Source organism: Macrotis lagotis, chromosome 5 (assembly GCF_037893015.1).
Source record: "Macrotis lagotis isolate mMagLag1 chromosome 5, bilby.v1.9.chrom.fasta, whole genome shotgun sequence".
NCBI lineage: Eukaryota > Metazoa > Chordata > Mammalia > Peramelemorphia > Peramelidae > Macrotis > Macrotis lagotis.
This window is the reverse complement of record NC_133662.1, coordinates 93,134,788-93,159,885: the sequence shown is the minus strand read 5'-3', so window position 1 is coordinate 93,159,885 and position 25,098 is coordinate 93,134,788. Positions and strand designations below refer to the sequence as shown.

The window sequence follows — 25,098 nt, the reverse complement described above, 5'->3', positions numbered from 1 at the left end:
GGCAGCCCAGCTAACAGGCTATAGAAATAGTCCAAGCATGTGGAAATGGAAATATGCTTGGTGGTCAGCTGGTGGTGGTGGTATCAGGAGGGAAGAGGAAGTATGTGAGAGATTATGAAGGTAAAATCTACATGACTTGGAAACACATTAGATATGAAGAGTAAGAGAAAATGAGAATGATAGCTAGATCTTAAGCCTTTGTGATTGACAAGATAGTGATATGTTTGAAGTCTGGAAGATGGAAGGGTTTGTGGAAGAAAATAATGAATTTACTTTTAGATCTGTTGAGTATAAGATATCTATGGGATATACAGTTGAGATGTTCAATAGCACTAGAAAGCATCGGAGAGATTAGGACTAAATAGTAAATTTGAGAAACATCACATATCTGAATTTAGCTCTTTGCAACCATATAAAACAAATATTTTATCAAATAAAATTTTTGTGTAGGTATGCAAGAGCCTAAGTTATAGGGCTTTAAATTGGATGGCAGCTAATGAAATTACCATGAGAAATAGCATATGGAGAGAAGAGACTTCAGAAAAGTACTGTGTGGTATTTATCTATGGTTTGCAGGTATCATTTGACTGGAGAACCAGAAAAGAAGATTGAAAAGAATTATTCAGATAATTTGCAGACTCAATAGAGAATAGTAGTAGAATAGAAAGAGCATTAAGGAAAAGAGGATGATTAACATTGTCAAAGGTTGCAGAGATAGATTCTGAGTTGGGAAAGGAAATTTAGACATTAAGAAATCATTAGTAACCTAGCTAGATATACTCTCTCTCCTTTTATTTTATTTTTTTTTAGGTTTTTTTTTTTTCAAGGCACTGGGGTTAAGTGGCTTGCCCAAGGCCACACAGCTAGGTAATTATTAAGTGCTCTATTCACTGCACCACCTAGCTGCCCCCTCTCCTTTTATTTTTAGCAGGACAAGTGACTTGCCCAAAGTCACATAACTAAGTAATTATTAAGTGTCTGAAGCCAGTTTTGAATTCAGGTCCTCCTAACTCCAGGGCTGGTGCTTTATCCACTGTGCCACCTAGCTGCCTCTTCTCTCTCCTTTTAAATGAACCCAATACTTTGTAGCTTTCATTTCACTTCCATAACTTCCACATTCTAATGTGATAATTTTTGTATAAGTTGATGTTCCTTTCTGATTTGGGCAGTTTGTCCAAAGAGGTAGAAAGCAGCCTGTAGAACAGAGGTGTTTTCATAACTGATAGGAGGTTTTTGGAACTGATAGCTTAGAACCTATATATCTAATTTATCCTAAATTGGTGACTGTGGGACAAAATATATTACATAGTCGTGACTCAGCTGGCAGAAATGTGGATTTTGGTTTCTCACCACAACAGAAAAATAAGTTATTTCATATAAGAGACTATTTTGGAGAAGTAGGATTGTTTAAGGGCAGACCTTTGAGTAAGTCACAAAAGATCTCTGAACTGGGTCTGAGAAAGATATTCAGAATTGAGACTCAAGAGAATTCTGTTCCAGTTTGGAAACAAAGTTTATATGATTAGGAGAAATGACTGGAGAGAAAGAAAATGTGCCACCTGATGAACTGAATTTAGAGTTCAAAGAAGAAATGAACTTGGAATGGAGTTGAGGAGAGCTAAATTTAGGCTTCAGAGAGGACATCTGATTGGATCCTTATTTATGACTCATTAGAGGGTAGAGCTAGTTAGTTCATAGAACATCGAGTCAGGAAGAACTGAGTTCAAATCTGACCTTCTATTATTTCCTAGCTGTGAGACCCTGGCAAATCATTTAACGTCTTCTTGCTCCGTTTTCTCATCTTTAAAATGAAAATATTAATAGCACCTCTCTTTCTAGGAGTACTGTGAGAATAAAATGAGATAAAATATGTAAAGAGCTTTGCAAACTTTAAAATACTATATATAATTGCTAGCTATTATTAATTTTAGCTCCAAAAATTAACAATGGAAGAAATAATTCTCAGCTTACTTAGGTTAATTTTCCTATGTAAACCTATTTAAATTGTTATGTTTATATTCATCTCTCTAACAAGAAAAAAAATCTCTAACAAAAAACAATCCAAATAAATAGCTTACTTAGGTCATATTGAGTTGTATTATAAAAAGCTAAAGTCCAACACATGTACAAACATTTTAATTGTTAACACATTAGCTTTTGGTGGTTCTTAAAAAGCATAATTTATTGTCTCAAAATATGAGACAAATCCAAGTGACTTTGAGAGCTGATTTTCTTTAAAGAACAGATTTTTACAGTGGTAACTGTAAAAGGAGTGACTTACCACGGGGAGATCACTGAAGGAGAATTCAGAATCTGCATTCAGATTCTTATCTTGCATATTTGGCTACTATTATGACCTTGGGCAAGTTATTTAGCTTTTCTGGGTCTCAATAGGGCATTCAGGACCTTTAAGAAGATCTCTTAGAGCTCATAATCTATAATACTTAGATTTCAGTTCTTAAACAACATAGTATGAATATTTCTCTCTAGGAACCTTGATCTACAACAATAGTTCTCAACTTTTGGTCTCACAACCCCTTTGGTCTCACAACTCCTTTATACCATTACAAATCATTGAGAGTCTAAATAAGTTTTGTTTAGATATTAAGTCTTGATGTTATTGAAATTGTTTCTACCTTCTAGGCCCCTTAAAGGGGTCTGGGGACTCCTAAAAATTCCCAGACCTACTCTGAGAATTACTGGTCTAGAAATCTGGTGTGTTTAGGTACTCCTCTTCTGGTTCCAGGAGGCTTGGTCCTGTAATTTCTCTGCTTTTATGGCTACTTCTTGTTCACTCCCTAATTGCCACACCTCTACTACTAATTGGCTCTCATCCTTAAACTTCAGGTACAATCCAGGAATTCCTTGCTACTCATTCTGCTGCCATCTTTAAGGTCATGGGCTTTTTTTCTTCCCATAATGATCCTACTACTCTCTTGGGACCTTGTGATTCTCTAAAGCAACCTTACAGGTTTCGGCCCCAAGTCATATTTCTATGTGTGTGTGTAGATCATCTCTCACCTTCTCTTAGTTCTTGTCTTCTTCTTCTATGTCTTTCTCACTTTCCTTATAGAGCCTAAACCTAAGGATAGGGGATTCAGGGTTAAGACTAGTCACCGCTCAATCATCCCCAAATATAATGTTGAAGTTTTCCCTTCCAGTGCTAGACATCCTCATCAATAGGTAGCAATGAGATCACAAGACAGTGCCTAGGTGGAAATTCCCTACACACACACACACACACACACACACAGTCAATGATAGGCATTTACAATTTGTCAAAAATCTTAAACTTGACACCCCAGGTTAAACAAATGTGTTTGAAAAAAATTCAGTCACTTAAAATAAGAGGAATAAATACAATTCCACATACAATCATATAATTCTTCCTTGATCATACAGACAGGTATAATTGTATAATATATTATATTTCACATATTCTGACATTGAGTTATGTTCTGCAGGCTATTGGTTTATGACTATTTTCTTCAATTTATGAAAAACAAGCTGATGAAAGAAGTGCTCATCTATGTTTTATTCTGACTACTGAGATAAGGTCTATCAACAATTTCTATTTTTCCCCTCATTTAAAGCTGCACAAAGTTTTCTTTTCCCCCTTACTGGAAATATGTTTGACATATCTGTATTTTAAAATTTCTCAAGTTTTATCATTAAAATATATTAGTTAAAAAAAACAAAAGACATGTTAGCCATGAAAAACATAGCATTTAGAAAAAACTCAGGATTTGGTGAAATGATACTGATTCAGTCAAGAAAGAGACTGTGTCATTCTTGGCTATAGCCAGATGTTATAGGGCCTCTTAGCACAGTTCAAGGATTCATAGATCTAAAAATCAGAGATTATTTAATCTATCAGTTCTTAAACTGGACTCCATAACCCTATACTCATCTATATGATGTATGTAATACATACATATGTATGTATATAACAGATGAATAATACACACAAACACACACACACATATATATATATATGTATACATATGTTGGTAATTGCATTTCAACATAATTGATTTCCTTTATAATCTGTTATTTTACTTTATTTAAAAACATTTTTGAGAAGTCTATATAGGCTTCACCAAACTACCAAAGAAGTAAAGAACCTTGATCTAGTCTAATCTCTTTATTTTACAGATAATGAAGGAGACCTGTGGAATTTAAATGCCTAAGGTCATACTGTTAATAAATCTCAGAGGTGGAATTTAAATTCATGTTCACTGATACCAGAGTTAGCAGTCTTTCTATTATATCATATTAGCTCTTCCAAAATAAGGACATTATGAACATGAAAAATAGGATCGATATTAAGTTCTCTGAATCTAGAGTTGGTGTTTTGTGCATTGCATTATATTGCTGCCCCCCTTCTCTCCAAGACTTGAACATTATGAATAGTTTTTTCCTCAATTATAGGGAGGCAATTGTTATTTTGACCTTTACCCCTTTAGTGAGCCTTTTATAATGCCCCGGGGCGGGGGGAAGAGAAGATATAGGGATTTTTTTTTTTTTTTTTTAGGAGACTTTATTAAGCTTCCCTTGATGGAGAATATCTCTATCTCTATAACCTCCAGTGAGTGAGCATGGAATAGGAATGGGAGAAAAGGGAGAGTTTGCTGCTGGTGCTTCCCCCAGGTCTAGTAAAGATGTAGGACAAGAGGATAGTATGAAGATTTCCTGTATCATGTTTTCCCATCAGGTTGGGGACAATAAACCCAGGGTCAGAATCAGGGGTCTTGGGGGACTATTCACCTCTTGAATTTTCATCTCTGTCCCAATTTCTGCTCTGACATTCTCCAGACATATTATACTTGTTATGGTGCATGCCAAGGTCATCTCTCACAATAGTAAAGGACATCCCTTAAAGTAGTAAGGCACTTTGGAAACATGTAAGTACCACATTAATCATATTTTTCAGAAACAGACACACGCAAAAAATCTTTGAAAGGGGTAATATTGTCCATTGAAAATTCTATTTTAAATAAAGCATGACATGAGGACAATATAATGATAAGTAAAGTCATTTTTGAAAGTAATAGTCCTTTGCATGAACCAATAGCAAAGTGAAATGAGTAGAACCAGATAAAACATTGTACACAGTAGCGGTATCATTAGATGGGGATCAACTATGACTGACTTAGCTCTTAGCAACACAATGATCCAAGACAATTACAAAGGATTCATGATGGAAAATGCTATCCAAATTCAGATAAGAATGATTAATGATTCTGAATGCAGATTGAAGCACACTTAATTCACTTTATTTTTGTTTTTCTTCTTTTTGTTTATTTCACAATTGTGCTAATATGGACATATGTTATGTGATTCCACATAAATAGCTCATATCATATTGCTTACTTTTTAGGAAGTGGGAGGAGAGGGAGGGAGAAAAATTTGAAGCTCAAAACCTTGTAAAAATTCAATAGGGGGGGGAAGAAAAATCTATAAAATAGATAATAATGTTCTGAATCTGAACGTGACATTTGCCATCTGACTGAAAAGTCATCCACTATTTTTCGCTCTAGAGGGGCAAGGTTGTATAGCAGATAGAATGTTAGACTTATATTCAGGAAGCAAATGGTTAGAAATTCCACCTTTCTTAATAGCTATTTAATCATACTAGCAAGTCACAACTCCTCAGAGCCTCAGATTTCTCATCTATCAAATGGGCATAGTAAATTACACAGAATTTTGCAAGATGGTTATGGTGATCAAATGCAAATTCTGCAAACCTTAAAGTGATATATAAAAATGAGTTAGTCTCAAGCATAGAAAATGTCAATCTTTTGCATCAGAAGAGACCTTGAAGATCATCTAGTTCAAGTCTTTTATCTTTTAGTTTAGGACAGTAAAACTCAAGAAGATGAAATGATTTTATCGGTGGTCATAAACCAGAAGGAGGAAGAAAAAAAGGTATGTTTATCATGTTACTAATTTCAAGTAAATAGACTGAAAATACTCAACTACAAAGCTATAGTAGTAATTCAAATTAGCTTCAGCATGCTCTTTTATAGATAGCCTAGAGCTTTATAATCAGTGACCTATTTAAAAGCAGCTTTTAAAGTAGCAATAAAAAGACTTGGAAGAAAACTTAACTTTTAAAAAATTTTTAAGTTAACTAAAGTTGGATATCAGTTTATTAACCCAGTTAAGAACCAACTATGTTTATCACCACTTTGGCCATCCTTCTCCATTTCTTTTCCCACAGCTCTCCTTTAGCTTAGCCTAGTTTTCTTAAGGATGAATTTTTTTTAATGGTCTCTCTTTCCCCGCCTCCAATAAAACTCAGGCCTTCTTTTAGAACAAGTTCTCTCAGAGATGTAAAATATCCAGTCATAAAAATGAGAACAGTGTTCTGCTTTAATGAGGTTTTGGGAAGAAAGCAATCTAAACACAACCTTTATTTAGTTAACATGTAGAATACGGCTTTATTTGCTTTCTTTCTGAAAAAGGCTTCAAGGTATTTTGATTCTTTATTTCTCTTACAGGGTAAATCAGATCTATTTTAATCATTAGATTTGTGAACTTGAGGTTGGGGACTGTTTTTCATTTTTCTTTATAGCATCAGTACTTTGCATAGTACCTTGTCCAGATAGTAAGTCCTTAATAAATGTTATTGACTGTAAATAGTATGCAATATTGATTTGTGATTGTCAATATTTACTAGTTGATTATCTAGACTCAAGGCAATGGAGAAAATATTAATCCTTGTACCTCAGTTTCTTTATAATATGAGAAGTTGGAGTCAGAAGTTTGCTTGTAAATGTTTAACAACCAGTTCTACAGAAAACATGTATTAATGACACACTTTTAAGCATAATCTAAATTAATATTTTCATTATCTCAAGTCTAGATAATCAACAAAAATCAAAATAAGATTTTTATTTATTTTCTGATTTCTGGCATGTATATGCTCACACTGAAAATTTAACCAATCAGTTTCTGGTTTGAGCTGGATCTAGTACCCCACTGAAATGATCTGGAAGGTTACTTCTAGTCCTAGTATGAACTCATTGCTTGTATATAGTACTAGCAACCTCTTATTTTCACAAAAGGAAAACTCTCCAGGGATATAAATAATAGCATTTACATGATTGTGTCTGAAAAAAAAATCCAAATTCCCAGGGTCACATCTGGATTTCATTTCTGGATCACCCTTTGTAAATAAAGGAAGTGTTGTTATCTTTTTAGTAATCATAACCCTAAGAAACATAATATAAAACTGAGTCCCAGGCCCACATTAATTGTTTGCTGGGCATCTCCACCTGGATGAATTACCAATATTTCTGAGTTACTTAAGTTCCTCCCCAATCCAGTTTATGACCCCAATCTCTTTCCCCCAATTCATTCTCCAGTTACCCAGGTTTAAGTAAAAAGCATTATCTTTAATATAACCCTCTCTCATTTCCCAAATCTCATTATTTGCCAAGTCTTATTGATTCTATCTTCAAAATATCTCAACTCCATTCTCTCTTTTCCTCTTCTATGATTATTCAAATTCAGTGCCTCATTCACCTTTGCCTGGACTCATTTAATGGTCAACTAACTAGTCTGCCTGTTTCCTATCTCTTCCCTTTCTAATCTTTCCTTCATTCAATTGCCAGAGTAATCTCTCTAATGCACAGATCTGAGTGTGTTATCCTCTTTCAGGAAAACCTCTAAGGGCTCCCTATTACTTCCCAACAAAAACACTAATTCTCTGGGAACTCAAGGTCCTCCTTAGTCCAGTTCCCAACCTCATATCTTATACTTTGCCCCCTTCTTTTATTCTAAATTTCAACTAAGTCATCCTGACTTCTGACCCATTCTTGATTTTGTCTTGCCCTCTGTCCCATTACTTATTTCTATTTCCCCACCACTGGATGCTGTTTCTACCTCTTTATAGTTTTTCTTTTCTTCAAACTGCAGATGCAGTTTTCCCCCCATGGAGGAAAAAACCTCAAATTTCTCACACATTGGGAACCATTCTTTATTTTCTTTTTCTTTTTCTATGCTTTTTAATGTTTTATTTTTTAATAAAATTTCCTTTTGTTTTCTGTTCCAAATTCTTCTTCTCCTCCAGTTCCCACTAACTGAGAAATCAAGGAAAAAGAACAAACTCTGTAATTAACAATGCCCCAAAAAAAGAGAAAAAAAATGAAAGGAAGAAAATAAAATATGTTTCAATATCCACTATTACCTCTCTTTCTGAAGTGGATCACATGTTTCATCATGATACTTGTTATATTTTTTATCATTGTGTTGATCAGAGTACCTGTTTGTCAGAGTTAACTGTATTTACAATATTGCTATTATTGTATAAATTTCTTCCATGTTCCTCTATCTTGCTTATGATATCACCTTTAATGTCTAAATCAAGTACTTAATTGAAACTTATCTTGGTATGTTGTTTCAGGTGGTGGCCTCTAATTTCTACCAAACTGTTAGCTAATTTTCTTAGTAGGTTTTGTCAAATAATTGGTTTATTGACTCAGTAACTGGGATCTTTGGGATTATCAATATCAAGTTATAGTGCTTATTTGCTTTTGAATATTGTGATCCTAATCTATTCCATTGATTAATCTCTTGATTTCTTACCCAGTTCCAAACTGTTTTTGACAATGATTTTGTAGCATAGTTTGAGATCAAGTACATGCCAGATTCCTTTCTTTCCTCCCACCGCCTATTTTTCAGTTTATTCCTCCAAATGAACTCTAGCTCTCTCTCTATATATTTTCCTTTGGTAGTTTGGTATTGCACTTGATTAGTAAATTACTTTAGGTAACATTGTCATTTTTATTATATTGATTCAGCATACTCATGAACAATGAATATTTCTCCAATTATTTTCTATTTGTTGATAATTGTCTTCATGTTTTTATGTGAGTTTTGGCAGATAGAATCTCAAATATTTTATTTTGTATGCAGTTATTTTAAATGGAATTTATCTTCTTGCTAGATTTTGTGTATACAGAAATGTAAATGATTTGTGAGGGTTAATTTTAATTATTGCAACTTTGCTAAAGAGGTTAATTGTTATAACATTTTTTAGTTGATTCTCTGAGACTCAAGGTAAACCTTCAAGTAATTTGCAAAAAGTGATGGTTTTCCTTCCTTTTTACCTATGCTTATTCTTTTATTTTTTCTTGTCTTATTTCTAATATTGTTAATTTGGACCATTTTTTGAGGGGTAAACATGCTTAAATTTGATATATTTAATAATTTCCTGGCATATTAAAATAATTGTTTTTGTTATTGGTTATGAATTCACAATTTTTATTTTGATACTAGTTAATTTGGTTTTCTTTCTGTTTAAAATTCAAATTAGTTAATGGCTTAACTTTCTCAAGCTCAAGTTTTATTTAATATATCTGGGGTTGGTTTTTTACTTTTATATTCTATTTTGTTCATCTCTTATGAATTCCAGGATTTTATTTTACTTTTTATAAAGGAGTTTTTTAATTTTTTTACCCAATTAATTAATCTGCTCTTTCTTTTATTGATGTAAGCATATAATGGTATTATTTTCCCCCTAAATTCTACTAATACTGCTTTGTCTTTATTACACAAATTTTTGGTATGTTGTGTCATTGTTTTCTTTAATAAAATTATTGTTTTTATGAAGTTGTTTGACCTAACCATTCTTTAATCTTAAGTCACTTTTGTTTCCAATTAATTTTGATTTTTACTTCAAATATCATTATTGAATATAATTTTTATCACTTTATGATCAGTAAAACATGTACTTAATATTTCTGCTTTTCTGCATTGTTTGAGGCTTTTACATTTAATAAATTTTTGTGATGGTGTCATATATCACTAAGAAATAAGTATACTCTTTCCTATTCCTATTTATATCCTATTAAAGTCTTTTTGAAAGTTCCCAAATTCAAATTTCCTAAAATTCTACTAATCTTAACTTCTTACTTATTTTATGATGAGATTAATCTAAGTTAGAAGAATAAATTGAGGATAAGGGAGAAGGATAAATTGCTATCTATTTCCTCTTGTAATTCATTCAAGTTTTTCTTTCAGAAATTATATAATATTAGCAATTAGATGATATTTAGCAGTAGGGCTAAAAAAGGTCTTCCCATTAAGATCAGGCAAAGGTGAAGCAAAGATGCCCATTTTTACTACTATTACTCAATTGTACTAGAAATTCTAGCTAAAACAATAAGAAAATAAATTAAAGGAATTAGAATAGGCAATGAGGAAACAAAATTCAGTTTTGTAGGTGATATAAATATATGTATATAGAGAGAGACTAGAGAAATCAATTAAAAAATGAGTGAAAATAATCAACTACAGCAAAATTACAGGATATAAAATAGAACCAAATAAATCATCAGCAGAAAAGGATAAAGAAATTCTATTTTAAAAACTACAGACAGTAGAAATGCTTGGGAGTCACTCTGCTAAGACAACCCCAAGAATTATTTGAACATAATTACAAAACACTTCTCATAGTCACTTTGTTGGGCAGCTAGGTGGCATAGTGTATAGAACACTGGTCTTGGAATCAGGACAACAGGAGTTGGAATCCATCCGTATGATTTTGGGCAAATTATCTAATTGCCTCACATCCAGAGTCATCTCTAATCATCCTAATCCATATCTTGCCACTGGACCCAGATGGCTCTGGAGGAGAAAGAGAGGCTGGCCACTTAGCACAGCACCCCCTCCCCCATTCAAATCCAATTCATGTGCTTGTCATGGCATCATCTCCCTGATGTTGTGGTGGTCTATCAAAATGAAGGACAAACATTATTATTATTATTGTTACATTGGACAAATATTCATTGCTCCGGGGTATCCTGAATCATTATGATAAAAATGACAATTTTTAAATTAACTTATTCAGTGCCATAGAAATCAAACAATCAAAAATTACTTTATAGAGTTAGAAAAAAATAATTCACCTAGAACAAAAGGTCAAGAGGATCAAAGAATTAATGAAAAAAATGTGAACTAGGGTGGCTTTAGCTGTATCAGATCTCAGATTGGATTATAAAGTGGTAAGCATCAAAACAATTTGGTATTAGCTAAAAAATAAATGATGAAATAATGATTAAATCAATCAATAGATTTGGTATAATAGTAAAATGGGTAAATAGTAAATGATCATAGTAAACTGGTGTTTGACAGAGCCAAAGACCTAAGCCTTGGGGACAAGAATTATGACAAAAATTTCTGGGAGAACTAGAAAACAGTATGGCAAAAACGAGATATGGATCAACATCTCAAACCATCTACTAAAATAAGGTCAACATGGCTACATGATTTAGACATAAAGATGATTATCATAAGTAAATTAGGGGGAACATGTCAGATCTATGATGAAGGAAAAAATTTATGAGCAAACAATAAATAGTGATCACCATGAGGTGTAAAATGGATAATTTTAATTATATTTTAAAAAGTTTTGTAGCAAACAAAATAAATAGAACAATCAAGATCAGAAGGAAGCAGAAATCAGGGGGAAAACTATAGTTGTCTCTAATAGAGGTCTTATTTCTAAAATGTATAGAGAACTGAGTTAAATTTATAAGAGCACAAATCATTACCCAATTATTAAAATGTCAGTGGATATAAGCAGGCAGTTTTCAGATGAAGAGTTCAAAGTGATCTACAGTTATTTGGGAAAAAATGCTCTAAATCACTATAGATTAGAGAAATGCAAATTAAAATTCTGAGGGATGAACCTATCAAATTGGCTAATATGACTTAAAGGGAAAATTATAAATGTTGGAGGGGTTATGGAGTTGTGAATTGAATCAACCATTCTGGAGAGAGGCAATTTGAAGCTATGCCCAAATGACTAAAAATTGAGCATATTTTTGATCCATCAATGCCACTAATTTGGTTGGTATTCCAAAGAAATAAAAGAGAAAGGAAAGGAACCTATATATACAGAAATATTTATAGCAGCTCTTTTTGGGTGACAAAGCATTGGAAATTGAAAGATGTTCATTAATTGGGGAATGGTTGAACATGTGGTATATGATTGCATTGATATTCTTTTGCACTGTAAGAAATGAAGAGCAGGAAAAATCTCAGAAAAACCTGGAAAAACTAACAGGAACTGATGCAAAGTGAAGTGAATACAACCAACAAACATTGCAATAGCAATACTGTTATGATGATCAACTGTGAATGACAGTTATTTTCATCAACAAAATAATCCAAGACAATTTCACAGAATTCATGATGAAAATGTTATAGCCACCTCCAAAGAAAGAACTGATAAGAATCTGTATGTAGATTGAAGCAATCTTTCACTTTTATTCTTATAGTGTTTTGTTTTCTTTCACAACATGACTAAGATGAATTTTTTTGTATGATTGCACATGTGTAAACTATATCAAAATTGCTATTGTCTCAGGGAGTGAGGAAAGGAGAAAATTTGAAACAATTTTAAAAAACAAATGTTAAAATTGTTTTTACATATAATTGGGGAAAATAAAGTGTTATTCAAAAAGTAACAAAACAAAATTAATTTAGCTGCTGGGCCATTTGATTCATATAGATTTAGATTTAGTATTTTTAATTCAATATATTGTTACTATTTAGCAAAATGTTAATTATGTCTATATTTTCTTTTACTTTGTCTGAGATCATGATTGCTACCCCTGCTTATGTGGATTGCAACAAATCATTCTCATACTTGATTAGAATATGATAAGAATTTTCTTCCTTAAAAATAAGCTATGTAATTTTATCTAAATATTGTTTTTTAATTGAAGGCAAATACTATAGTTATATATTAGTTTAGATTACTTTGTAAGGATGGAAGAAGAAATGTAAGGAGATGAAACTGAACTTCATTCTAGGATTTATCTGAGAGTCTCCTGCTCATCATTTCTTATAGCACAATAATTTCATTGCAATCATATATCACATGTTCAACCAGTACCAAATTAATTGACCAAATTTGACATTCTATTCTTACTCTCTTTGTATAAGAGTGACCCTAAAACCTGAAGTGTACTCCTTTTCTCCTCACCCCTGTCTCTGAAAAACCCTGGCTTCAAGACTCAGATTCTGTGGGATCTCAGATCATGAAATTGTTATTAATTTCTTTTTTTCTCTTCAAATTAACCTCTATGTGCTGATCTATTTATGCATTTGCATTCTCAGAATATAAAGCTTGTTGAGGATAAGGGTTGGTTTTTATTTATGTTTGAATCTCCAGTACCTTATACTGTAAAGTGCTTTGCCTTTCAAACAATAGACATTCAGTAAATGATTGTTGGATTGAATTGGATTGGAAGGGATGAAAAAACAATTAGGATAAGTAAAAATAAGCCTTAAATTATACTTACTTTAGCCAGTTTGACAACAGTTAGTATAATGGGTGTTTTGTTTCAAATACAAGGCACATAAGTTGAATCTGATCAAGATTTTTTTTTTTTGGCAAGAGGAAAGATTAATATAGGAGATAAAGTGGATAAAGAAAGTGGAGTTCACACTGGGAAGCTTTGTTGCTCATTTCTGTGATTAGAATTTGATTTGCCTCCTGATCACAGGAACACAGGAAAATTACTGTTGCCATCAGTACGAGCATGAAAATTCATAATTTGGCAATTAATTATCAGGAGAAATAGTGATGTCCAGATTCTCTTCCATATTCTATAAGTACTTGATTTTTTTTACCTAAATTTATGAAGGTGTTGGTCCTGGCCAAAGGAAGATAGGTTCAAGATTAAATCCTGTGGGTGGCATATTTTGTTTCTCCTTTGGTTATTCAATTCTTTTTCAGTCACATACAACTATTTGTGACTCTATTTGTTGTTTTCTTCGCAAAAATATGGAATGGTTTAAGCCCTTTTCCTCCCTAGCTTATTAAATAGATGAAGAAATTAAGTCAAACAGAATCAAGTAACTTGCCATGGTCATACAGCTAGTTAAGTGTCTGAGGCCAGATCTGAAGACAAAGATTAATCTTCTGACTCCAGGCCAGATTCTCTACCCCCTGGGCCACCCAGTTACCCCTTTACTTTGTTACTATAGTAATAATTCAAATGCAAATAGTGAAGATAATTTTGATGCTGAATTATATTGATGGGGAAATTTGGGAACATGAAGACTAGAGAGTATCCCAAGTACCTTTCTAAAATTCCGAGTTTAAAGTACCCTGCTAGAAAATGTAACTGACCTTTTATGGTATATGGAAATTTGACAGATTGTGTAGGCAGAAAGAAATTTCTCAAAGCATTGCTAATGTAGCAACCAAGTTGAGTTTAAAATGCATTCATGCCAAGTGAAATAAAGCCTTTAAAGATAAAAGATTACTTTTTTATTTGAAAATGCTGGTCTCTTTTTAGTGAAATCAAAACTTATTGCTGACATATGTATAATCTGTTTGTCCGTTTTGAACTGCTTAGAAGTGTAGTTTACACTTAGATTTAGGCAAATAACTATGGTCTAAAGGTTTGACCTAAAATTCATACCAATGATCTTTTAGCATGGAGCACATATGTCCATCTCCTTTATTGGAACTCTGTTCCAAAGTAAGCAGGACTGAGTAATTGCCAGGCATTAAGATGATGTATTTCAATTTGTATAGAAAAGAAATTAAATTCAGTTTTTGTTTGATAGGTATATAGGCTGACCCAGAAGTCTTTATGTTCCATTTTAAATTGGGCTCTACTCATTGAATCTCTATTCCCAACTATTTTCTCCAATTATATATAATATTTATATTATGCTTATAGTATGTCATTTTTATTTTTTTTAGGTTTTTACAAGGCAAATGGGGTTAAGTGGCTTGCCCAAGGCCACACAGCTAGGTTAGGGTTAGGGTTATTAAGTGTCTGAGACCGGATTTGAACCCCAGGTACTCCTGACTCCAAGGCCGGTGCTTTATCCACTATGCCACCTAGCCGCCCCTCATTTTTAATTTTTTTTTGGCTCATCTGGATACCTCCAAGAACTAAAACCTTGTCTTTTACAAGAAGCATTTTTGGTTTTGCCTTATTATGAATGTTTTCTAGAGGTATGTGTTAGTAAACAGGGGTGTGACAATAAACATTTGATAACTGGCTCACTAGAAAAAGTAAATATATATGTATATATGTATATATACATATATATTCATGAGTTTTAAATTTAATTGCATTATTAATATTTCCTCATATTTTGTTAAATCGAGATATTAAACCAAGTAATAAATCAAATTCTGATTTATAGCATTTGCAGATTTCCAACATGTAAAATGCTTACCCTGAAACTTTTAACAATTGGTTGCTTGTAAGCTGGCTCCTGCTACTTTTGTTTGATTATCTCCAACTCATTTCTAGTGTACCTAAATTGTACAGTTATTTACATGTTGGTTCCTCCATTAAATAGCGAGTTTCTTGAGGGCAGAACTATTTTTGTCTTTGTAGCTTTAGTTATTTAGCACAGTGCTTAGTACTTAATAAGCACAACAAATACCTATTGGAATTTGTCACTCAGTTTCTCATCAATCTTCATTCTGATAGCAAAATATTTTCTTTAAAAAATTTTTTTCTCCAGAGACAACAACATTCACGAATTCAAAAAAAAAATGTTCTGACCAGTAAAGGAAATATATCTGAAAATGTAGTCTACTGAGCACATCCTGAAAACAAAGAATTTTTTAAAAAATCTTTAAGGATCTTGATCCTGTGGCTAAGCAATTCCGTTTTATCTATGATATCTTCCCTTTGTTCTGATTGGTTAGTTGATAGGTGGTTGTTCTTAGTTCTCAAAAAAGAACCAAAATAACATCATTGTGTTGGAATTAAGGTCCAATTGTGTCCAACTGTGGCTGATCAAATCAATGCAAGCTCAGAAGGTTCTACCACAGAGTAGGTACAAATAGTCTACATGAACATTTGGAGTTGATGCAGGCATGCTCTTCTAGGTTGTGCTTTGTCAATGTCTCTCGTGTCAAACAATTGATTCCAAAGTTCTTCAGAGAGACCTCTAGAGTGTCCTGGTATAATGACTTCTTCTGATCTCCATATGAGTGCTTGCCTTGTGTGAATTCTCCTTTAGAAAGTCTTTTAGACAAAATTTTTGACCGATTATTACCATTATCAATCCTAAACCTAGGTCACTCATATTATCCACTTTCTCTACTCCTCCCATGCTGCTGAATACCCCTGAAGAAAGTCATGTAACTGCCAACTGGATCCTCTACAAATTCATATTATATGACCTCAACTGAACTAGCTAGTACTGGATTGTATATTAGAAGTAGGTAGCATTTTACAGCATTTTTCTTAACCTTCCCTGATAGAAATATATCTTTAGAGGTGAAGAAACTACAGAAGAACCTGCAACTCTAGATAAATGTGTTTTCTCCTCCCTCCCTTCCTTCCTTTCCTTCCTTCTCTTGACTTCCCATCCCTTCCTGTCCCTTCTTTTTCAACCAAGTATTACATAATAGAGCAAAAGTCTTATAGGTATGAAGGACTAGCTAAGATCAGTTCTTAGCTTTGTTTAGTAACCATGTGAACTTAGATACAAGTTATTTCACTTCCCTGTACCTTGATTTCATCAAATGTACAATTAAGGTTTCAGTATACATACCTACATACATATGTATGTATACATATATATATATATATATATATATATATATATATATATATAATCTAGTAAAATAATGAATTCTTTTCAAATCAATTTTTTGCAAGGCAAATGGGTTAAGTGACTTGCCCAAGATCACATAGCTAGGTAATTAAGTGTCTGAGGCCAGATTTGAACTCAGGTTCTCCTGACTCCAGTGTCCATGCTCTATCCACTGCACCACCTAGTTGCTGCCCCCTTTTCAAATCAATAATGATGATTCTTCTCTCTTTCTCAGAGAGCACCTCAATTAGTAAGAATACACACCATGATGGAGTTATTATCTTATAGCTTCTTAGAGATCTAGGCCTTCACTTTTGTTCATTTGATAAACTTACCTAGCAGGGGGAAAGGTCTAAGACATGAAGATTTACCAAATAGATTTTAAGTATATTGGTCAGAAAAACTAATCTTTGAAATATTAGCAAAATCCACTTGGATTTAGATTTATTTAGAGCTTGAAGGACCTTAGAAGGCCACTTAGTTCAACATTTTATAGATGAGAAACAGGCTAGAGGGAGGTTAAATGACATGCCCAAAGTCAGAGCAATAGACAGGATTTGACCTCATGTTCTCCAATTCCAAAGCCAGTACAGTTTTTGATTTATGCCACTCTGCCTCTAATATATTGTAGTATCAGAAATTCAGTGATTCAGTGAATAAATGAAAAGGCATTTGATTAAGTGCTTACTATGTACCAAGTAGAAAATCAAGGTGGCACAATGGATAAAGTGCTGGGCTTGGAGTAGAGAAGACCAGGGTTCAAATTTGACTTCATATATCTGCTAGCTGGATGATGCCAGGCAAGCCATTTAACTCTATTTACCTCAGTTTCCACATCTGTAAAATGAGCAGGAGAAGAAAATGGAAAACTACTCCAATACCTTTGCCAAGAAAAACACCAAATGGAGTCACAGAGTCAAACATGACTGCAACATGCATCTTTTTTTTGCATTCTAAGGAGATGCAAATAGAAAAATCAAGACAGTATCTGCTCTCAAGTTTCTTATACTCTATTTGGAGATGATGCATAAGACCATTTAACTGAATAGGGTGAATAGGAAGGAAGTCCTGAAAGTCTTAAATGTACGGTAGCATTCATCAGTAGGTCAAAGTCTAAGTATAAGAAATAAAATCATTGGAAAAAAAAAGAGAAAATAAGGGGAAAAAACATTGAAGGCACCGAAATGAAAACTGATTTAAATGACATCTGACTGACATTCCAATATGCAACAAAGTATTTGGTTCTTATCTCCCTAAAGAAATTTTCCATAATTTTAGAATGATTGAAAACAACCATTACTATGTTCAAATGCTCCTGAGCAAAATTATTCTCAATTCTATATTAAATAGTTACCCTATTATCTTAACTTTGCTCCATACTGTTGCCTTGCCACAATCTTGGCAGAGTTACAAAATGAGATAGCAGAAATGTCAATGATATGATGTTTCATAAAGAAACCAATCCCTTATTCCTGCCTATACTTGAACAGCTCCAGAAAGATTAAAAAAAGGGGGGGGGGGGTAGAATATGCAACACAAACAGACATTTCAAGTTTTTCTCTCAATCAAGAGATTTTTGTTTTAGCTTTAGGCATATGTCACAACAAATATGTTAGAGTTATTTTGTCTGATAAATACACTTACAATATTTATGTAGTCAATTACTTTCTATATACTTGGCTTTGGAGGAAATGCCAGTGTTTAAAAAAGAACATAGCTGGGTATATGAAATCATAACTCAAATAACTCTCGTTATTTATGGCAAATCCACATTTTATTAATGTTTGTCCTGTGTTCCCACACTTTGGAAGCACAAGCAGAAGCAGCTATATTTGGCCTTAAGATGGATCATAGACACAAAAGAGGTATATGATTCAAAGAGTGGAAGAGGAAGACAAATGTGTGGCACGGTTCTTTTCACACATCTTTGCTTTATTCTTTGCTTCAAGAATTATTACTCTAAAGGTTAACTTTCTAGAGTTATGGACATCAGATCATAAGAGCATATCTGCGAACAGAACTCAAGATTACTCACATTTCATTAATTTGAATCTTATTATTGGATATTTTTCCTTGAAGACAGGGTACATACTGTATTTGAAACCAGAAAGTTCTTTCAGAATGTGCTATGTGCTTTCTAAAAGTGCCCTAAATGATGTAACTATAATACTAAACAATTATTAAACACTATTCTATGTAAGACACATGTTAGGTTATGAAAATACAAAGATAACAAAAATGATTCCTGCATCTAATGTACTTCATTTTGACTAAAAGTAGTATGTCATTCATTCAGGAAAATGAAATGAGGGAGAAATTAGAAATCCCCATTTTTTTCCAGACCCAGAATGTTGGAGATCATACTTAAGGAATTCAGAAGACAATTGTAAAGCATTATTTGTTAGTTGTTTGTTCCACCCTCATTGAATCGATAAAAGTCACATGAAGAGATCCTCTTTTGAGCACATCAAATACCAGTAAACAGCTATTGGTCCCAATATCTTTGTTACTTTTGCAATAGAAAACTCCATATTTGCATCTACTCATCCAGAGAGGGCTTAGGCTAAAGTGGCCTCTGGAAAGCTCATGGAGAGATCTCCAGTTTTTTTTAAATTTATGTAATTCAAGTACCCCACAAACAAGTGGAAAAAAAAGAATTTGCACAAAGACTCATATTTGATGCAAACAGCTTTTCTTTGAGATTTGCAAAAGAATAAAAGACTAGGAACTTATTATATATCATCTTTTTTTTTCTTTCCCCAATAAATACATACATTGAATCCAAAGGAAGCAGAATAGGCTGGCAGGGATGTTTGAGGATGTCCTCCAACTTCAGCTCTGTGGGAGAAACATGAGATTCAGTTTGTTTTTTCTAGGTCTTGTGACATACAAAGAGATCACTCCCACTCTGCAGCAGAACAACCACTCCCTGGCTAAATATATTTATACACTGTGGATAGCGAATCTCCTGTAGGATGTCCCTAAAAGAGAATTCAGTCTGATGGATAGATTGAAATTTTCAATTGAGAACCTCCCACAAAATGGGCCCTTAATTGATTAGAGAGGAAAAGTGGCAAAAAAGGCTATTAAGAATTACAAAGTTTATAGGCTATAAATATTAACAACTATTGGTACCCCAAATGTGGGATCCTCATCTAATCTAAAAGTTAATGTTTATCCTTTCTTCTCAAAGAGGACTAATGACATCAACAAAGTGATGTCTTGACTTGCAAGTAAACTGTATTTAAGTAAGACATCAGCCTCACTCTCTCCTCCAGAACCATCTGGGGCCAGTGCCAAGATAGAGATATTAAGATGACTGGAGAAGGCCCTGAATGCAATGGGAGACTGATCTTTTTAGCTAAGGTCTTTACCACGTCTCAGTTTGTATGAAGCAACATCCATTCAGTAATTGAGGGTAGGTAAAAAAATGAGACAAAAATGTCCTCTTTTACCTACTCCAAAAAAAAAAGAACCATACAACACTTTGCAGGTAAATCAGTTGGTTAAATATCCACTAAGAGGTGAAGGAGGATGAAACCTGAGGAAAGACCATTGAATCTAGCATTTGAGAGAATAGCTTTAATAAAAGAGTGAATCAGGAGAAAGATCACAAAAGATTGAGGTAGTAAGGAAATGGAAGCAGTAAATATATAATTTTCTGCAGAGAAGTCTATATAGCCTCCAGGTACTCCCAGGGAACTCATGGGTCCAGGAGTACCAGGAGTATTAGAAACCATAAGACCACAGACATGGTATTGACAGAATGAGTTTCTGAACCAATCTGGGAGCTACTAGAACTTGAATTGGCATCAGTGCTAAGAACATTGAAGATGATCCTGGTCCTAAGTTTTTGAACCTAGAAGGGGTATTTCTGGGCTAAGCAGTATCCAGAATTCAAAAATCAGAAAGGGGAGTCTTAATAGGGAGAATCAAATACTTACATTGCTTCCACCATTGGAATGGTGAGTCAAGTGGATTGCTGAGGCCTATATACTTGGAAGACCTGTGCTGGCACATCATTTTATAATCATATGCAAAGTCAACCTCTCACAAAAGCTCCTCTAACTTTAGGCTGCCGAGATGAATGGCTCTCAAAATGAAGGAGGGGAAGAGTCCCACTGCACTCTACCCTAGTTATAACATACCTGGAGCATTGTGTTCTGTTAGCCACATTTTAGGAAGAACATTGATAAACTGAAGAGAATTGTAAAGAAAGTGATTTAGAACTCCAGATTATGGTATATCCCCAATCAGTTAAAGAAATTGCTGCAGTTAACCTGGAGAATAGAGAATGTAACTGAGGTCTTTAGTAGGTGTGGTCTTCAGAGATTCTGCTATAAAGGAAGCATAATTTTCATTTTTAAAATATACATTTTTCTATGTTTATAGAATCTGAAAATGGGTCATTTAATGGAAAAAAATTCCTAAACTAATAAAGCTAACAAGAAATTGAATGGGCTATCTCTGGAGAATGCTTCTCTCAGGGTGAGTTTCCAACAAAGGTTGAATGACAAGCATGTTAAGATATTACTATATGTTCTCTTTCCTCAACTGCCTCTTTCAAGTACCAAAGAGGCCTTTCCTAATTCCCCATTATTTCATATTTATTCTACCTAAATCCTTTGTTATTTGTGTTAGTTATGTTCTGTCTCCCACTCATATAACACATACTATTGATATTTTTAAAATAGGCCTTCCTTTTTAGGAGTCTGAAATCAGTTTAAGAGTTTTTCCATTTCCTGAAGATAATTTGGCATGTTCTTATGCTCAATTTTGGACACATTCATCTTCTATGTACCACATATAAAAACCAATGTTTTTTTAGAAAACATGCGGCATCTTATTAAAATATTAACTCCCTGAGTGGAAACTCTCACATTTGTCTTTTCATCCTCAAAGGTTAACACCTAGTAGACACTAAAATACTATTGGATAGAAGGAATTTGATTAAATGACCCAGTTTCTGATTCTATAAACATAGAAAAATGTATATTTGAAAAATGGAAATTATTGATTCGTGTATAGCAGAATTATTGATAAATAGTAATTATTCAGTGCTTTTTCATTCATTCATTCACTACTTACACAACAGAAATGTTCTTAAAGCACTTCTGTAGACTACAGTATTATATAACTTGGCTTTTTGGGTTAGCAATTTGCCTTTTATATATTTTTGTAAAATTCTTAAAGTAGTGAATCCCTTTTGTTGTATAAGGTGCTAGATAGATGATAAAGATAACATTTACCCTCACATCACATTTGTTTGACAGCAAAGAAACTCCTGAGAGAGAAGAAATCAGTGTTCAATTGTCTCCAAAACTGGCCTTTCTAGGTTTAGGTTTTTTTTTCCCATCTACCCTGTTTTCCCACATTATTTCCAGGTTCACTTTCTCTAGACCTTATCTCTGTATTTCAGTTGAGATAAAGTTAATTTCTTAAAAAAAAGGAAATGAAAAATAAAATAGCAGTTTAAGTCTACAGAGTGGAAGAGTCTCCTGGACTAAATCAAAACTAGCTTCAGAATAGTATAGTTTATAAATAGCTTACCAGTTATCAGTCTTCATCCCTTTTGATGACTTCCATTCAGAATGGTTTGAATGTTTCTTAAGTAGATAGCCAAGGAAACTTATATACATGCCCTGACACAAGTGTATGCTGTTGCCCTTGCCAATCCTTTGTCCCACCCTCTATCACCTCATTGTATTATGACAATGGAACTTTGAGAGCATAATGTGCTTTTCAAACACTGGTCACATTTCCTCAAAGGGAGAAAGGGAAGCAGTTAGTCAGATAGTAGAATACATCAAAAAAAATTTTTTAACCAACTACTATATGTATTTTTTTTCTAGATTACTAATGATTAGTTTATTCGACTAATAAATAAGCAAGCAGTTATTAAATGTCTAGTATGTTTCAGGAACTTTGCCATGTGCTGGGAATATAAAATCATTTCCTGCCCTCAAGGAAATTACATTTACATTTTAAGGAAGGTGGGTAGTCTGTGTGTGTGTATATATACATACATATATATATATATATATATATGCTCATACATTTATGCACATGCATATGCACTATAATATATGTGTTTATACTTACACACACACACACACACACATAAGATTGGAGAGGGGCAGAGCTCCAGTAGCTGTGGGAATCAAGAAAGAATCCATACATAGGTAGCTAGGACTATAAAAAACAAACTAGGGATTCAGTTATTTCCATGAATAGAGGATTACTTGTCGTAGACAGGTGAGAAGAATTGGAGTTGTGTGTGTGAGGAAGAGTAATAAGTCCACTCAGTTCTAGACAACATGAAGACTAATAAGACTGAAAAAGTGATATTCTATAGACTAAGCAGACCCAGGCATCTGTGACAATTTGACTTTTCTAGCTCCAGTGCTCAGAAACCACTATTTTTGGTAGAACTGAGCAGCTCCTGGTTGGATGACATCTTGGTTCAGGAAGGAAGACTATGAAGCTATGCCACAAAAGTGACCATTTATTCTATTATATCATTTTTAACTTCATTCATTATGGGATCTGAATGAAATGGATGAAAGCCAACCTTATTTTCAGGAAGACCTGGGTTCAAGAACTTCCATTGAGGCAAATAAACAATATGACCCTGGACAAATTTACAGTACCCAAGCACCTCTCAATACTATAAACTGCAGAGGGTGCAAATCTGCATTTGTTAAAGGGGCTTCCTCACTAAAATATCCTATACTAATTAAATCATAGGTTCAGTCCAAACAAAGAGTTTGAAATAAATTAAAATCCTTGTGAGCATATGCTATGTCTTTCTTCCTTAGAGCCAGATGAGCCAAGAGAGCCACAATAGTTATAACAATCTAGTGAATAATTATCACTCTTAACATTTGTGGGTAAATGGGAAAAAAATTGATCTTAAAAGAGTTAAACTGTAGAAATTTCAAATTTAATTCAAATTCAAATTTCACTACAATGTGATAGGAAAAGCACTGAACTGGAAGTCAGGGAACTTGAGTGTTCTTGCCTATGGCTTTGCTATTTACTTGTGTGTAACCTTCAGCCAGCTAATTTTTATTTCTCATGGTCTCATTTCCCTTTATTTTTACATTGAAGACACTGGACTAGATGATTTCCAGATTTTCTTCAGATCCCTTTCTAATTTTGATCTGAATAAAATTCTTGGGTAATTATTAACCTAATGGCTCCCACAATATTAAGTGACCAGTTTCGAACAAGGTTGCAACTATTTTGGTTTCATTTGGCATTGAGTCAAATTTTTTCATATTAACCAGTTTAAGGGCAACTAAGTAGCAATTAGGGAGGTACATTGAATTTGCTCTAAGAAGAATATTAATTAGTGATGCTCTATTATCTCCATTACATAGGTTAAGAAAAGATGTAAATGGAAATCAACTGACTGCATACTTTAGGAGGCTTCCCTCCAAGAATGAATGATCAATGTTTCAGTGTTATACTTAAACCCCAGGATTATCAAGTAAAAAATGCTCTATTGGCATCTCAAGCTCAACATATACAAAATCATAACTCACCTTCCTAACTCTCTATAAATTCTTTTACTCCAAACTGTTGGTTTTTGTTAGTATCAAACTCTGTGATGCATTTTGGGTTGGCAAAAATACTGCTATTTTCTTCTTCAGCTCATTTTACAGATGAGGAAACAGGTTAAATACTAATATGACATGGCTAGTATCCAAGGCCAGATTTGAATTTAGGAAGATATTTCCTGACTCCAGGCCTGGCATGCTATCCTCTATGCCACCTAGATGCCCCTCCTCTAAGCTGCCCTAGCTCTTATTGAGGACACTAAATAATATAAGTGAAGCTTTTGTCTGAATGGTTATTCTACTAAGACAATTACATTTTTTTTACAACCTTTAATCATAGAATCTTTTCAACACTTATTCCTTGTGGCTGTTTGCAAATCTCAAAAGCTAATACAACTTTGCCTTTTACTTTTATTTCATCTGAATTCTTTACAATATTCCTTACTCTAGTTCCAGCCATTTCAAGATCATGTCCTATTTTATTTTTTTACCTAAACATTTCAAATTTTATTTTCTCAGTTACATTCGAAGATAGTTTTCAACATTCATCTTTTTATAAGCTTTTGAGTTCTCCATTTTCCGATCATTTTTCTCCCCCCAAAAGCAAGTAATCAGATAGATTATGTTTAACATATTTCTATAGTGATGATGATAGTTTTGTCCTTTGTTCTCAAAGAAGGCCATGACATCAGGAAAGTGATACCATAATAAGCATGTGAATTGGATTTGAGTGAGGAGGTGCTTTGCTAAGTGACCAGCCTCACTTTCTCCTCCAGAGCCATCTGGGTCCAGTGACCAGATAGGAATAAGGACTGGAGATGGTTCTTGATGTGAGACAATCAGGGTTAAGTGATTTGCCCAAGGTCACATACCAGTTATCAAGTGTCTAAGACCAAATTTGAACTCAGGTCCTTCCAATTACAAGAGTGGTGCTCTATTC

The 25,098-nt window shown here is 33.6% G+C and overlaps 1 protein-coding gene across 1 annotated transcript in view; it reads right to left on the bottom strand.

Moving 5' to 3' along the window:
- FHL5 (four and a half LIM domains 5) overlaps window positions 1-22,251 on the bottom strand; it is a 63,153-nt gene extending 40,902 nt beyond the window's left edge. Inside the window, exons 1-2 of the mRNA XM_074187193.1 lie at window positions 22,147-22,251; window positions 19,371-19,434 (exon numbers count right to left, since the gene is read on the bottom strand). The gene's annotated coding sequence lies outside the window, so the exon portion shown is untranslated. The remainder of the gene's footprint in view (window positions 1-19,370; window positions 19,435-22,146) is intronic.
- Between the last annotated feature and the right edge of the window lie 2,847 nt (window positions 22,252-25,098).